Raw genomic sequence first — 14725 nt, 5'->3', positions numbered from 1 at the left:
CATACAACAACTCACCAAGAATGAAGCTGATTATCCAAGGGGAAGTTAAACAACCAAAGCCAGACAGCTAACTGATTTGCTAAATGGACAAGACTGTGTCACTGGACTTATATCCCACAGGAATCGAAAGACTTATCAGCAATACAGTAAATATGAACTGTAAACTTTACCTAACAATGTGTATGGTAATGTTAGATATTGAATGTAACTCTATTGTACCACAATTAAAGAGAATCCAGCTTTTGCTGAGATACTGTGATGCACTTGAGCTATTTTTGTGCCTATGATGATTTAGACTCAGTCAGTAAATGTTTACCCTCTGTATTTTATGCACTCCCCAATACTGAACCTCCTGATGGTGGTTGTCATGTTATGTCAAACAAAGTAGTTAGTTAATGCATCTCTCCATCTGACTTTGATTCTAATGATTCCAGATATTAGTAGTTAGTCGCTACATTCACAGCAATACCTCGCATTTCTTGAGAGCCTTTAATGTAACTGGAAATTCCAAATCACTTCATTAGAAGGTAATCAAAAAATTGAACATCAAGCCTGAGAAAGAAAGACAGGCAGGGAATAATTGAAAGATAGATGAAAGAGGTGAGTTTTAAGGAGAAGAGAGAAATGGAGAGCTTTAAGAGAGAACTCTAAAGCATAGGCAGCTGAAGACATGATTGTCAATGGTGGGTGGCAGCAGGAAGATGCATGAGAAACTAGAGGCAGACAATCAGAGGATTTGAGGGAAAATGTAAGCTGGTTACAGAGATTGGGAAGGACAAAGCAATGAAGGATTTAGAAACAAGGGTGAAATTTGAAGGACCAAGAGCCATTGTAATTCAACGAAAACAGGAGTCACAGCAAGCAGGATAGGAAATCAACAGCAGCGTTTTGGATGAACCAAAGTTTATTAAGAGAGGAGGTCGGTCAGGAGTATCGGGATAGTTGGGTTTGCAGGTGACAAGAATGATGGTTTCAATGGCAGATGAGCTGAGGTAGGGAGGGAGATCAGCAATGTTACAAAGGAGGGCGTAGAGTGTCCTTACAACGGAGAGCATATGGCGTTGGAAGATCAATTTAAAAGAAAAAAAGACTTGCATTTATACAGCACTATTCATGACCACGTACATCTCAAAGCACTTTACAGCCAATAAAGTGCTTTTGACGTGTAGTCACTGCTGTAATGTAGGAAAGGGAACAGGCAATTTGTACGCTGCAAGCACACACAAACAGCACTGTGATAATGACCAGATAATCTGTTTTTTTCGTGATGTCAATTGAGGGATAAATATTGGCCAGGACACCAGGGAATAACTCCCCTGTTTTTTTCAAAATAGTGCCATGGAATCTTTTACATCCATCCAAGCAGGCAGATGGGGCCTCGATTTAACGTTTCATCCGAAAGGCAGCATCTCCAACAGTGCAGCACTTCTTTAGTACTACACTAGAGTGTCAGCCTAGAATTTTATGCTCAAACTCTGGACTGGGACTTAAACTCACAACCTCAGAGGCAAAACTGCTACCCACTGCATGAATGGCTGTCATGTTTGAATAGGAAACAAAAGCGCAAGACAGGAACCAGGAAGGAGGATAGAATTGCTTACAAGGATATAGAGTTTGTGGCGAGGGGTGAAAATGATAGCTTTGACATCCTCAAATTATAGCTGCAGAAAACTGGCTCATTCAAGACTGGATGCCAGTGTTTCAGGGTGGATATTCTTACTTATAAGATACTGTTCAAAATTCAAGAGTTCACAGCACTACAGGCAGATATTCACCTATTTATGAAGAAGATAACCATGACTGACAATAATTAAACAATTCAACAGCAGCACATGGCAGCAACATACATATTAACAGTTTCAAGCTTGACATTTTCCAGGTTGATCGGACCTTATATGAATTCTGAGTTATCTTGCTCAACATTTTTATAATAAAATCAGAAAATGCTGGAAGTACTCAGCAAGTCAGGCAGCATCTGTGGAGACAGAAACCGAGTTAATGGGGGGAATTTTATGGTCTTGCCAAAGTCAATGGATTTTGAACAGCTCGCCGCTGCGACGGGGCCATAAAATTCCACCCAATGTTTCAGGTCGATGGCCCTTTATCAGAGACATCTGTTGAGTATTTCCAACATTTTCTGTTTTTAATTTCAGATTTTCAGCATCTTCAGTATTTTGATTTTGTATCAATTCTTTTATGCCATTTTATGAACCCTATTATGTTTCAGTATTATGTAATTTTTTTTCATGTTCTTTGTCAACAATTTTATTTTACACATCCTGACTCTTCTGTCAATCAAATTTTATGTTGAAGTCAATTACAGAAATTGATGAAAAACATAGGTCTTCTGACACTTTAAGGGTGTTATTTTTCAATCACCCTACACCGTATTCCTTGGACAGATGTGGCTTTAGATGCAGCTGTTTATGCCTGATCAATACAACCCTTCCCTATCTACAGCTTTGCAGCCATCTATTATAATACAGTATTGTCACAGATATCTTCTGCATCCCTGTGAAGTTGAAAGACAAATAGCCTACTAGATGAAGAATCATTCAGACTTGAAACATTAACTGTGTTCCCCTCTGCAGATGCTGTCAGATCTGCTGAGTGTTTCCAGGTATTTTTGTTTTTGTTTTAGATTTCCAGCATCCGCAGTATTTTACTTTTATCTACTAGATGCCACATTGTCTACACAAATACACAGGCCTATAAGCTCTCATGGTCTTGTTACAGGTCTGTTTATATCAAAGGGATAATTAAGCTGCAACTGAGATCAAGTACAAAACATCTGATAAATCTTTTCCAACAGTAGACATGCAGTTTGACAGTACAGCACCAGTAGCAGGGTCAAAGGCAATGTTCCCTCTAAGCTGCATGACAGCACAGCAACCCAGTAGCTGCAAAGCAGGCCAAATACAAGTCAGTCCCTTTAAGTTACTGTGTGCATGGCCACACAAAAAACGAAAAGGTCCTGCAGACTTAAATAAATAGTCCGCTCACAACAAAAATAACTTAGAGGGGTGTTGGTCAAGAGAGGTGACTGAGTGGTCAAACTGGGTTACATGAGCATATATTTGGAAGCTGAACCCTTATTTGCAGATGATGTTGCCAAAGGGCAGCATAAGAATGAGGAAGAAAAGGAAGGCAAGGATAGATACCTGGCCCATCCCTTCTGTCCTGAGGAGCTGCATGTGGCTACGGAGAGGGCAGGCACTGCTGCTGTTGGAGTTGCTGCTTCTGTGGCTGTTGGGCTGGATCAAGCTGTTGCTCCTCCTCAGAGCTCCAAGTTACTGCAACATAGGTAGCTCCCATGTCAGTGTTAGGATTTCACTGTGGCTAACAAGAAGCTTGATGATTATAACCTTTATACTGTTGAAAGCATGTCACTTTCATTCAACAATGACTTCCCACTGCACTCGCCTCCTCCAATCTGGCGAGATGTTAAAACATCGTGGAACCCATGCACTGGCAGTGGAAGTCAGAATGCAGGATTAAAGAACTACTTAATTGGCTTTTTATGTTTTTTAATAGATTTTGTGACAGATGTGAGGTGATGCACATGGGCAGGACAAACAAGGCACGGGAATACACGATGAATGGTAGGACCCTGGGAAGTACCAAGGGTCAGAGGGACCTTGGTGTGCATGTCCACCGGTCCCTTATGGTAGCAGGACAGGTAGATAAGGTGGTTAAGAAGGCATATGGGATACTTGCCTTTATTAGCTGAGGCATAGAATATAAGAGCAGGGAGGTTATGCTGGAACTGTATAAAACGCTGGTGAGGCGTCAGCTATAGTATTGAATGCAGTTCTGGAATCTGCATGAGAGGAAGGATATGATTACACTAGAGAGAGTACAGAGGAGATTCACCAGGATGTTGCCTGGGCTGGAAAGTTTTAGTTATGAGGAGAGATTGGATAGACTGGGGTTATTTTCCCTGGTGCAGAGGAGATTGAGGAGGGTCATGATTGATGCATTTAAAATTATGAGGGGCATAGATAGGAAGGAACTTTTTCCCTTGGTGGAGGGATCAATAACCAGGGGGCATAGATTTAAGGTAAGGGGCAGGAGGTTTAGAGGGGATGTGAGGAAGAACTTTTTCACCCAGAGGGTGGTGGGAATCTGGAACTCTCTACCTGAAAAGGTGGTAGAAGCAGATACCCTCATAACATTTAAGAAGTGTTTGGATGTGCACTTGCAATGCCATGGCATTCAAGGCTATGGGTCTAGTGTTGGAAAATGGGATTAGAATAGTTCAGTACTTGTTTGACTGGCGCAGACTCGATGGACCAAAGGGCCTTTTCTGTGCTGTAGACCTCTATGACTCTATCTACTTGCCTTGGAACATGCCAACATGAAAGCCGGAAGAGGATGGGATGACACCAGGAGCCCGAGCCTAAGTCACTTTTAGGGGATCTAACTCCCCATATGACCCAAACCCACCTCTCCCTGCCTGGGAAAAGTCCCCCTCAGTGCCAGCACCAAGCACTCCCAGGTCAGCCTGCCAGATGTGGAGGAAAGCTCTTTCTGTCCCAAGACATCTTCTACAACAATGATAATTTTCCATTCTCACGGCAGCCACCCTTTGACCTCTCTGAGTGGAGATGATAGCTAGAGTAGAATTAGGATGATTTTGTACCACGCCCATTGCTGTACTTAATAGTTTAATTAAGCCATTTTCCTCTACATATTTTCAGTTTCTGTTTTTCAGATTGTGCATACATAAATCTTAGCTCTTTATACACTGAAGTGAGCTTTCACTTTCCCTGACATCTAATCAACGTATTATAAAGCGAACAAAATAATGGAGAGACAGGAACTTTGTTAACCTCATTTCAACTTCAGTTTGATTCTGCGCCTCCAGAAGAGGAGAGGAGAAAGGTATCGAATAACAATACGCTCAATCTTTGTTTGGGCTTAAGTACAAAAGCGAATTTACTAAATCGAATTAGTACAAACAAAATTAAGCAGTTACAAAGCATTTTACAATAGTTGGGACTTTGCTAGTTCCTCATTGTTAAAACAGTTTTCAACTCTTGTGTCAAATCATACTGAAATTAATTTTCTTACATATCAATTCCTTTTCCTGATAAAGTGCCACATCAAAGGTTATTCAGAAAATAAAAGCTCATGGTATAGGGGGTAACATATTAGCATAGATAGAAGATTGGCTGGCTAACAGGAGGCAGAGAGTAAGCATAAATGGGCCTTTTTCAGGTTGGTAAGATGTAATGAGTGGTGTGCCACAGGGATCAGTGTGGGACCTCAACTGTTTACAATTTATATAAATGACTTGGATGAAGGGATGGATGGGATGGTTGCCAAATTTGCTGATGACACAAAGATAGGTAGGAAAGTAAGTTGTGAAGAGGGCATAAAGGAAGCTACAAAAAGACATAGAGAAGTTAAGTGAGTGGGCAAAGATCTGACAAATGGAGTATAATGTGGCAAAATATGAAGTTGACCATTTTGGCAGGAAGAATAAAAGAGAAGCATATTATCTAAATGACGAGAGATTGCAAAGCTCTAGCAGTGTAGAGGGATCTGAGTGTCCTAGTGCATGAATCACAAAAAGTACAGCAAGTAATTAGGAGAGCTAATATAATATTATCATTTATTGCAAGGGGAATTGAATACAGAAGTAGGCAGGTTGTACAGGGCACTAGTGAGGCCACGTTTGGAGTACTGTTTGGAGTACTGTGTGCAGTATTGGTCACCTTATTTAAAGAATCACACAGATCAAAAGAGGCCTTTCAGTCCATCGAGTCTGCGCCGACATGCAAGAAACACCTGACCTACCTACCTAATCCCATTTACCAGCACTTGGCTCATAGCCTAGAATGTTATGACGTACCAAGTGCTCATCCAGGTATTTTTTAAAGGATGTGAAGAAACCCACCTCCACCAACCTCCCAGGCAGCGCATTCCAGACCGTCACCACCCTTTGGGTAAAAAAGTTTTTCCTCACATTCCCCCTAAACCTCCTGCCCCTCACCTTGAACTTGTGTCCCTTTGTGACTGACCCTTCAACTAAGGCTCCCTATCCTCCTTGTCCCTGCCCCCCAGAGAGGAAGGATGTAAATGCGTTGGAAGCAGTTCAGAGAAGGTTTACCAGACTAATACCTGGAATGGGTGGGATGTCTTATGAGGAAAGGTTGGACAGACTAGGCTTGTATTCACTAGAGTTTAGAAGAGTAAAAGGCAGCTTGACTGAAACATAAAAGATCCTGAGGGATCTTGACAGGGTGGATGTGGAGAGGATGATTCCCCTTGTGGGAGAATCTAGAACTAGGGGTCACTGTTTAAAAATAAGGGTCACCCATTTAAAACAGAGATGAAGCAAAACTTTCCACTCAGAGAGTCATGAGTCTTTGGAATTCTCTTCCTGGCAAGGTGGTGAAAGCAGACAGAGCCTTTGAATATTTTTAAGGCAGAGGTGGATAGATTCTTGGTAAGTAAAGGGGTGATAAGTTATCAGGGGTAGGCACAATGCAGATTTCAAGTTACTATCAGATCAGCCACGGTCTTATTAAATGGCGGAGCAGGCTCAAGGGGCTGAATGGCCTACTCCTGCTCCTTGTTCAAAAGTTTGTATGTTCCATCCCTCTTGTTTCTCACCTACATTACTTAATGATCTTCCCAGTTCATCCACGAGACGCACCTCCATTCCTCATTCCCACTAAACCACTGGTGATCCAAATTGCATTCCTGCTCCCCATGCTACTTGATCTTCAAGATCATCAAAGGCATCCGTTCCTCAAAACCTCATCCTCAAACCCTCTATTGTTACAAACAAATATTCAACCCATCCCAGGCCTCCATATCTTCTTCAAAGTCCTCAAATGTGTTGTCCATTCCCAAATCTCTCTTGTATTTCCTCATTTGAATCTTTTCCAATTCGTTTCCTGCCCCTCCCAAAGCATCAAAACAGCCCCAACTCAAGTCACAAAAAATAGTCTATTAGTGTGACTGTGGTGAATTTCCTTATCTCCTTGTCCTCAACGGTTTTTCAGCCTTTGATACAATCAATCACACCCCATCCCCCTTCAATAATTCTCTTGCATTACCCAACTCTGTGGGATTTTCTTCCCATGTTTCAATTCACCTATCTGAGCACAGCAAGAGCATGTCCACCCCACAGCATTCCCCCAAGAATCTCCCCTTGGCCCCTCCTCTTCCTCATATACACGCTACCCCTTGGTAATACCATTCCACAGGTACGTTGACGATATCTCGCTCTACCTCTCCATAGCCTCCCTCAGCCTGTACACCACCTCTGCATTATTAGACTTCTTATCTTATATCCAGCCTTGGATGAGTCACTATTTTCTCCAACTAAACACTGGGAAGACCAACACCACTGTCTTCAAGGCCCAGCATAATTTCTTACTCTTGCACCAATTCCATTCCTTTCCCTAGTCAGGCTGAACCAAACTGTTTTACTGTTTTCAGCCTTGGTGCCTTTTTTGAGTTGAATGAGGTTCCGACCCCAAATCTTCTCCATCACAAAGACCGCCCACTTGCACCTCCATCATTCCCTCAGTCATTCACCGCTGAAACCTTCACTGTCACAGGGTCAAGATCCTGGAACTCCCTCCCAAACAGCACTATGGGTGTTCCTACACCACATGGACTGCAGCAGTTCAAGAAGTGGCTCACCATTACCTTCCAAAGAGATATTAGGGATGAGCAATAAAATTGCTGGCCTAGCAAGTGATGCCCATGCCTCGGGAAAGAATTTAAAAAAACCCTCATCCAGACTTGCCAACTCCAATGTCCTTCTGGTTGGCCTCCCATCCTCCACTCTCCATAGACTACAATGCATCCAAAATTGGCTGAATGCGTGGCTCCACCGTGGTACATTGCCTCCCTGATGCCAATGTCAAGGACATCACTGAGTGGCTGCAGGACATTCTTCTAGGGTAGGGTGAACAGCCAGAGGTTGTGATCCATGTTAGATGACTTGGGTGGGAACAGGGATGAGGGCCTGAAAGCAGATTTCAGGGAGCGAGGAAGGAGACTCAAAAGCAGGTCCTCTAAAATAGTAATCTCAGGATTACTCTCAGTTCCATGTGCTAGCAAGCATAGAAATAGGAGAATTGAGCGATTGAAGACATGGCTGGGGAACTGGTGTAGGAGGGTGGGCATCAGCTTTCTGAGGCTTTAGGACTGGTTCTGGGGCAGGTGAGATCGGCACAAGATGGACGGGCTGCATCTTAGCAGGACCGGGACTAACATCCTTGCAGGGAAATTTGCTAATGCTGTTTGGGAGGGCTTAAACTAGATTGGTAAGGGGATGGGAACCCGAGAGGGAGCTCAGATTTGACAGAAGCAAAACTGGTAAAAGGAAGTAGAAAAGTAAAAAGCAAAAATTGAAAACAGACAAAGCATTGGCAAGCATCAGATCAGAATAGAGAATAAAGTTAAAAAAGCAGAATTAAAGACACTTGATCTGAATGCATGTAGCATTCACAAAAAAGTTGATGATTTTAATGCACAAACTAAGGTAAATGGGTATGATTCAATTCCCATTACAGAGATGTGGCTATAGGGTGACCAAGATTGGGAACTAAATATCCAAGGATATTCGGCATTTAAGAGGGATAGGTGAAAGGAAACGGAGGTGGGGTAGCACTCTTAATAGGGGACAAGATCAGTACATTGGTAAAGGAGGATCTTACATCGAAGGATCAAGATGTAGAATCAGGTTGGGCAGAGCTAAGAAACAGTAAGAGGGGCAGTAAACATTGGTGGGAATTGTTTATACGCCAGCAAACTGCAGTGGTAATGTTGGGTATCGTATAAATCAGGAAATTATAGATACATGTAACATGGGCAATACAGTAATTATGGGCAACTTTAATTTACACAGAGACTGAGTTAACCAAATCAGCACTAATGCTCTGGAGGAGGAATTTGTAGATTGTATATGAGGTGTTTCTGGAGCAGTATGTGGAGAAGCCAACTAAGGATTGAGCTGTTTTGGATTTAGCATTGTGTAATGAGAATGGGCTAATTAATAACCTTGAAAAAACTCAGCAGATCTGGCAGCATCGGCGGAGAAGAAAAGAGTTGACGTTTCGAGTCCTCATGACCCTTCGACAGAACTTGAGTTCGAGTCCAGGAAAGAGCTGAAATATAAGCTGGTTTAAGGTGTGTGTGTGGGGGGCGGAGAGATAGAGAGACAGAGAGGTGGAGGGGGTTGGTGTGGTTGTAGCGACAAACAAGCAGTGATAGAAGCAGATCATCAAAAAATGTCAACAACAATAGTACAATAGAACACATAGGTGTTAAAGATTTTCCTTTTCCCACCTATTTCCATTATATAAAAAAATAAAAAAAAAACCCACTAGAGCTATACCTTGAGTGCCCTACCATCCATTCTTAATTAGCACATTCGTTTAGATAATATCACCAACTTTAACTTTAACACCTATGTGTTCTATTGTACTATTGTTGTTGACATCTTTTGATGATCTGCTTCTATCACTGCTTGTTTGTCGCTACAACCACACCAACCCCCTCCACCTCTCTGTCTCTCTATCTCTCCGCCCCCCACACACACACCTTAAACCAGCTTATATTTCAGCTCTTTCCTGGACTCGAACTCAAGTTCTGTCGAAGGGTCATGAGGACTCGAAACGTCAACTCTTTTCTTCTCCGCCGATGCTGCCAGACCTGCTGAGTTTTTCCAGGTAATTCTGTTTTTGTTTTGGATTTCCAGCATCCGCAGTTTTTTTGTTTTTAATTAATAACCTTGCTGTAAAGGAGCCTTTGGGGAATAGTGATCATAATATGAAGGAATTTCACATTAAGGTCGAATGCGATAAAGTTCATTCTGAAACCAGGATCTCAAATCTGAAGAAAGGAAATTATGAAGGTATGAGGGGCAAGTTGGCTATAGTGGATTGGAAAAATACACAGATTTGACAGCAGACAGGCAACAGCTAGTACTTAAAGAAATACTACATAGTCTACAACATACATTCCACTAAGGCACAAACACCCAAAGGGAAAGGTAAATCAACCACGTTAGCGAAAGAAGTTAAAGATTGTATTACATTAAAGGGAATGGCCTATAAGGATACCAGAAAAAGTGGTAAGCTTGAGGATTGATAGCAATTTAGAACGCAGCAAAGGAGGACCAAGAAACTGACTAAGAAAGGGAAAGGAGGAAATGAATGCAAACTAGCGAGGAACATAAAGGTGGACTGTAAAAGCTTCTTTCGGTGTGAGAAAAGGAAAAGACTAGGACATATTTGGGCCCGTTACAGGTGAGCACAGGAGAATTTAAAGTGGAACACAGGCAAAAGGCAGATAAACTAAACAGTTACTTTGCATCCGTCTTCACAAAAGAAGATACAGAAAATCTCTCAGAAATACTAGGCAACCAAGGGACTTGTGTTAATAAAGAGATAGTACTTGAAAAGTTAACTGGATTGAAGGTTGATAAATCCCCTGGGCCAGATGAGCTTCATCCCAGAATGCTGAAGGTGGCAGCTAGAGAGATAGTGGATACGTTAGTGGTTTACTTTCAAAATTCTTCAGATTCTGGAAAAATTCCTGCAGACTGGAAAGTAGCAAATGTAACCCCACTATTTAAGAAGGGAGGAAGAGAGAGAATGGAGAACTACAGATGTTAGTTTGACGTCAGTAGTAGGAAAAATGTTAGAATCTATTATTAAGGATGTAATAACTGGTCATTTAGAAAGGAATTGGGCAGTGTCAACATGGTTTTATGAAAGGGAATGCATGTTTGACAAATCTGTTGGAGGTTTTTTGAGGATGTTACTTGTGGCATAGATAAAGGAGAACCAGTGGATGTGGTGTATTTGGATTTTCAGAAGGCTTTTGATAAGGTCACATACATGAGATAAGCAAATAAAATTAGAGCACATAGGATTGGGGGAAATATACTAACATAGATTGAGAATTGGTTAACAGACAGAAAACAGAGAATAAACAGATCATTCTCAGGATTGCAGGCTGTTACTCGTGGGGTACCGCGAGGATCAGTGCTAAGTCCACAACTGTTTACAATCTATATAAATGATTTGGATGTGGAGACCAATTATAATATTTCCAAATCTGCTGATGACACCAAACTGAATGGGAACATAAGTTGTGAGGAGGATGTGAACAGGCTAAGTGAACGGTCTAGAACATGGCAGATGGAATATAATGTGAATAAGTGTGAAGTTATTCATTTTGGTAGAAAAAACAAGAAAACAGAGTAATTCTTAAATGATGAGAGGTTGGGAAATGCGGGTGTCCAAAGGGACTTGGATGTCCTTGTTCATGAGTCACTAAAAGCCAGCATGCAGGTGCAGCAAGCAATTAGGAAAGCAAATAGTATGTTGGTCTTCATCACTATGGGAATTGAGTACAGGAGTGAAGATGTCTCGCTGCAGTTATACAGAGCCTTGGTGAGACCTCAATTTTGGTCCCCTTGTCTAAGGAAGGGTATACTTGCCATAGAAGGAGTGCAATGGAGGTTCACCAGATTAATCCCTGGAATGGAAGGATTGTCTTATGAGGAGACTAGGTCTGTATTCCCTAGAGTTTCAGAGAATGTGGGGTGACCTCACTGAAACTTACAAAATTCTTACAGGGTGTGACAGGGTAGATATAGATAAGATGTTTCCCTTGACTAGTGAGTCTAAAACCAGAGGGCATAATCTCAGGATAAGGGGTAGGCCATTTAAGACTGAGATGAGGAATTTCTTCACTCAGAGGGTGGTGAATTTTTAGAATTCTCTACCCCAGAGGGCTGTGGAAGCTCAATCATTGAGAATGTTCAAAACAGAAATTGATGGATTTCTGGAGACCAATGACATCAAGGGAAATGGAGATAATACGGGAAAGTAGCATTGAGGTAGGTGATCAGCCATGATTTAATTGAATGGCAGAGCAGGCTCAATGTGTTGAATGGCCTACTCCTATGTTCTTATATTTACACTTTTGTAAGACAAAATAGACTGTAACAAGGGGTGCCCAAATTATTGCCTTTATAGGTTGGTGCCATAGCATGGAGCCTCATCAGGAGCCTTTTGAAAACTTTAATCCATGTTCCCATTAATATGTAAACATTTCATATTGCTGATACTGACAGGAATGTTCTGATACAGTATCTATAAACCAATAAGACAACAGTAATAGCTGATTCCAAGGAAGCATTGTATTCAGGCAAAAAAGCACCAGCAAAGACAAAATAAGCAGAGATGGAACTGGGTTGCCTGAACTTCAAGGGCATATTATGGGACTTGTGCTGGGAAGAGCAGAGTTTGGACACCCCCACTTCAAGCTACGGAAATAAGTGTTCTGATGTACTTGCAAGTGACCAGGATCGAGTGGATGCAGTAAAACCGGAGAAGTTATATTGCATTCACGAGTGCCAAGTTATGCAATAAATGACATGGGGAATATGTCCAGTCTTGAAAGTTTTACATAGTTCCATACTAAGAGATAATTTCATCTCAAGTTAAATCTGCACCAAATTTCAATACACATCCATGTACATCTCTCTCTACAGGAAATGGGTGGTGAGTGAGTCTGGTACCTACACCTATTGACAGGATGGAAAAACCTACCAATTCCATCCATTAACAGCCCCTGGCAAATAAAACCACAACATACAGGTATAGGTTGTGTGGAAACCACAGGGCTGGGTTTCTGCCTGAATGCCAAATTTTAAGTTTCCATACACACCTGGGTGACCATGCCCACCAACACAGTCACCGCAAGATGTCTGCTATTGGGTGGACTTAAACCTGGCACATACAGATTCAAAGTGGAAAATAGAACCCTTAGCTTGGGTGGGTGATGTGATATTTTGTTGGTGGCACCAATCTAGGAAGGTCTTTTCTCTGGAGTCGGCCAACTACTCAACCTCTCCAACTTTGTGGCCAAGTGGGCTGACACCAAAAAACAAAGATACAAGGGAGCGGCGAAAGGAAAGAATCTCCGGCAGTCTCCCAGTAACTGCCCGAGGAATACAGAACAAGCTGTGCCCTGGGCCAATTCCGTAAAACATGGGAGACAGTTCGTCATCCTGTTTGTAAGAACATCTGGTAGCATTTAGCGTGTCGGTGCCGGGCCAACCACCTATCGAGAGCTGGGCAGCCAAAGACTGACCCCAGACTCTAACTGAATACATTGTGTCCACAAGGCAACACGGGGGATATTTGTCCCCTTTTCACCCACAGCAACAAGTGGGCTGCTCCTGTCTTCAGCTGTAGCTGAACCCGAGCCCCAGAAGCCGGGACTCCGCTCGCCATCGGGTCCGTCCGACAGAAAAAAAGCCTCCAGCAACTTGGTGGAAAGAGACGCAAAATGAGACGTACCTCGGGCCCCTGCCCGCGGGTTAAAATCCGAACACAAACTACGCTCCCGATTGACCGAGATCGCCAGAACTCGACAGGCCTACCACTTCCGGTGTCACCTCAAAATAAAGCCCCCGAGCTCCAGGCGCGGCTCCGTCAGGACCGGAGCCCACAACCCAGGACTCATTATTGCAGATTGACAATCTTTCATTTATGCTGGTATTGCAAATCTGCAGATCACCCAAAGAAAATATCCCAGCGTTTTGCTAACTTATGCTCGCCCCCAATAATTGTTTTTACCAGCAATCCGTTTGTACTAAGACTATTTTAGAAACAGATTTTAACACATTCTATTGAGTTAAGCTGCTGCACTTATAATGCAAGAAACCAGCACACAGGTGGTCCTAATAAAATGTGACAGATTATCACTGTATTTGCACCATGTATATAAATAATCACAGTCACACTGTGGACCTTCCCATGTTGCCTCTTTACCTACATGGTCTCAGTCACACGGGACTCTCTCAGGCCACTTCCATATACCCAAGTTCCCCTACCACACAGGTGTCAAACCCATTTGAGGGCCTAAACAAAAACAGAATTACCTGGAAAAACTCAGCAGGTCTGGCAGCATCGGCAGAGAAGAAAAGAGTTGACGATTCGAGTCCTCATGACCCTTCGACAGACCCTCTGTCGAAGGGTCATGAGGACTCGAAACGTCAACTCTTTTCTTCTCCGCCGATGCTGCCAGACCTGCTGAGTTTTTCCAGGTAATTCTGTTTTTGGTTTGGATTTCCAGCATCCGCAGTTTTTTTGTTTTTATCCATTTGAGGGCCTGACTGACATCCCGACACTTGGTGTGGGCCACCTTTAGCAAAAGATTATTTGAACACACTTGAATAAAAGTTGCTATGTGTTCTACTGCCCTTTGTTCAGGCATAAAATAGGTACATCTACCAATTTCTGAAGTCCTGCAAATAATTTGCATCAGTGGCATGCATGGCTGCCACCATATATTGATCATTTTTAGACACGCAAATCAACGTTAGATCAATTTAATTTTGCAAGGCATGATTTCTGCCTATTTCAGGACCCGCATCTGCTGAATATGTGGAAAACTGGACTGCACAAACTCCAATTTGTTTTCAGCAGGCTGAAGTGTGGATATTAAAAGAACTGATGGTATGGTGAAGAAATGGTACCTTTCCCAGCTGCACAGCATTACAGTGGGCCACTGCTGGCCTGCTGTCTGTCCTGTATTTTCCTCGACCCACCTCCTAGGATTTACCAAAGATGTAGTGGGCCACACCATCAGGCAAGCTGCTTCAAAGTTTAGCAGGCATTAGTAGCTCTATTTTAGGGGCCCAGCTACAAATGCTGTAAGAGACAGAGAAAGGAGG

General features: G+C 42.5%; 1 protein-coding gene across 2 annotated transcripts in view; it reads right to left on the bottom strand.

Moving 5' to 3' along the window:
• stx17 (syntaxin 17) overlaps positions 1-13446 on the bottom strand; it is a 102845-nt gene extending 89399 nt beyond the window's left edge. For both annotated transcript variants that reach the window (XM_041183626.1, XM_041183627.1), the window contains exon 1: positions 13347-13446. The gene's annotated coding sequence lies outside the window, so the exon portion shown is untranslated. The remainder of the gene's footprint in view (positions 1-13346) is intronic.
• Positions 13447-14725: the final 1279 nt, after the last annotated feature.

This window comes from Carcharodon carcharias, chromosome 3, assembly GCF_017639515.1.
Source record: "Carcharodon carcharias isolate sCarCar2 chromosome 3, sCarCar2.pri, whole genome shotgun sequence".
NCBI lineage: Eukaryota > Metazoa > Chordata > Chondrichthyes > Lamniformes > Lamnidae > Carcharodon > Carcharodon carcharias.
Note: the sequence above shows the minus strand (reverse complement) of the source record. Positions and strands in the feature narration are given on the sequence as shown.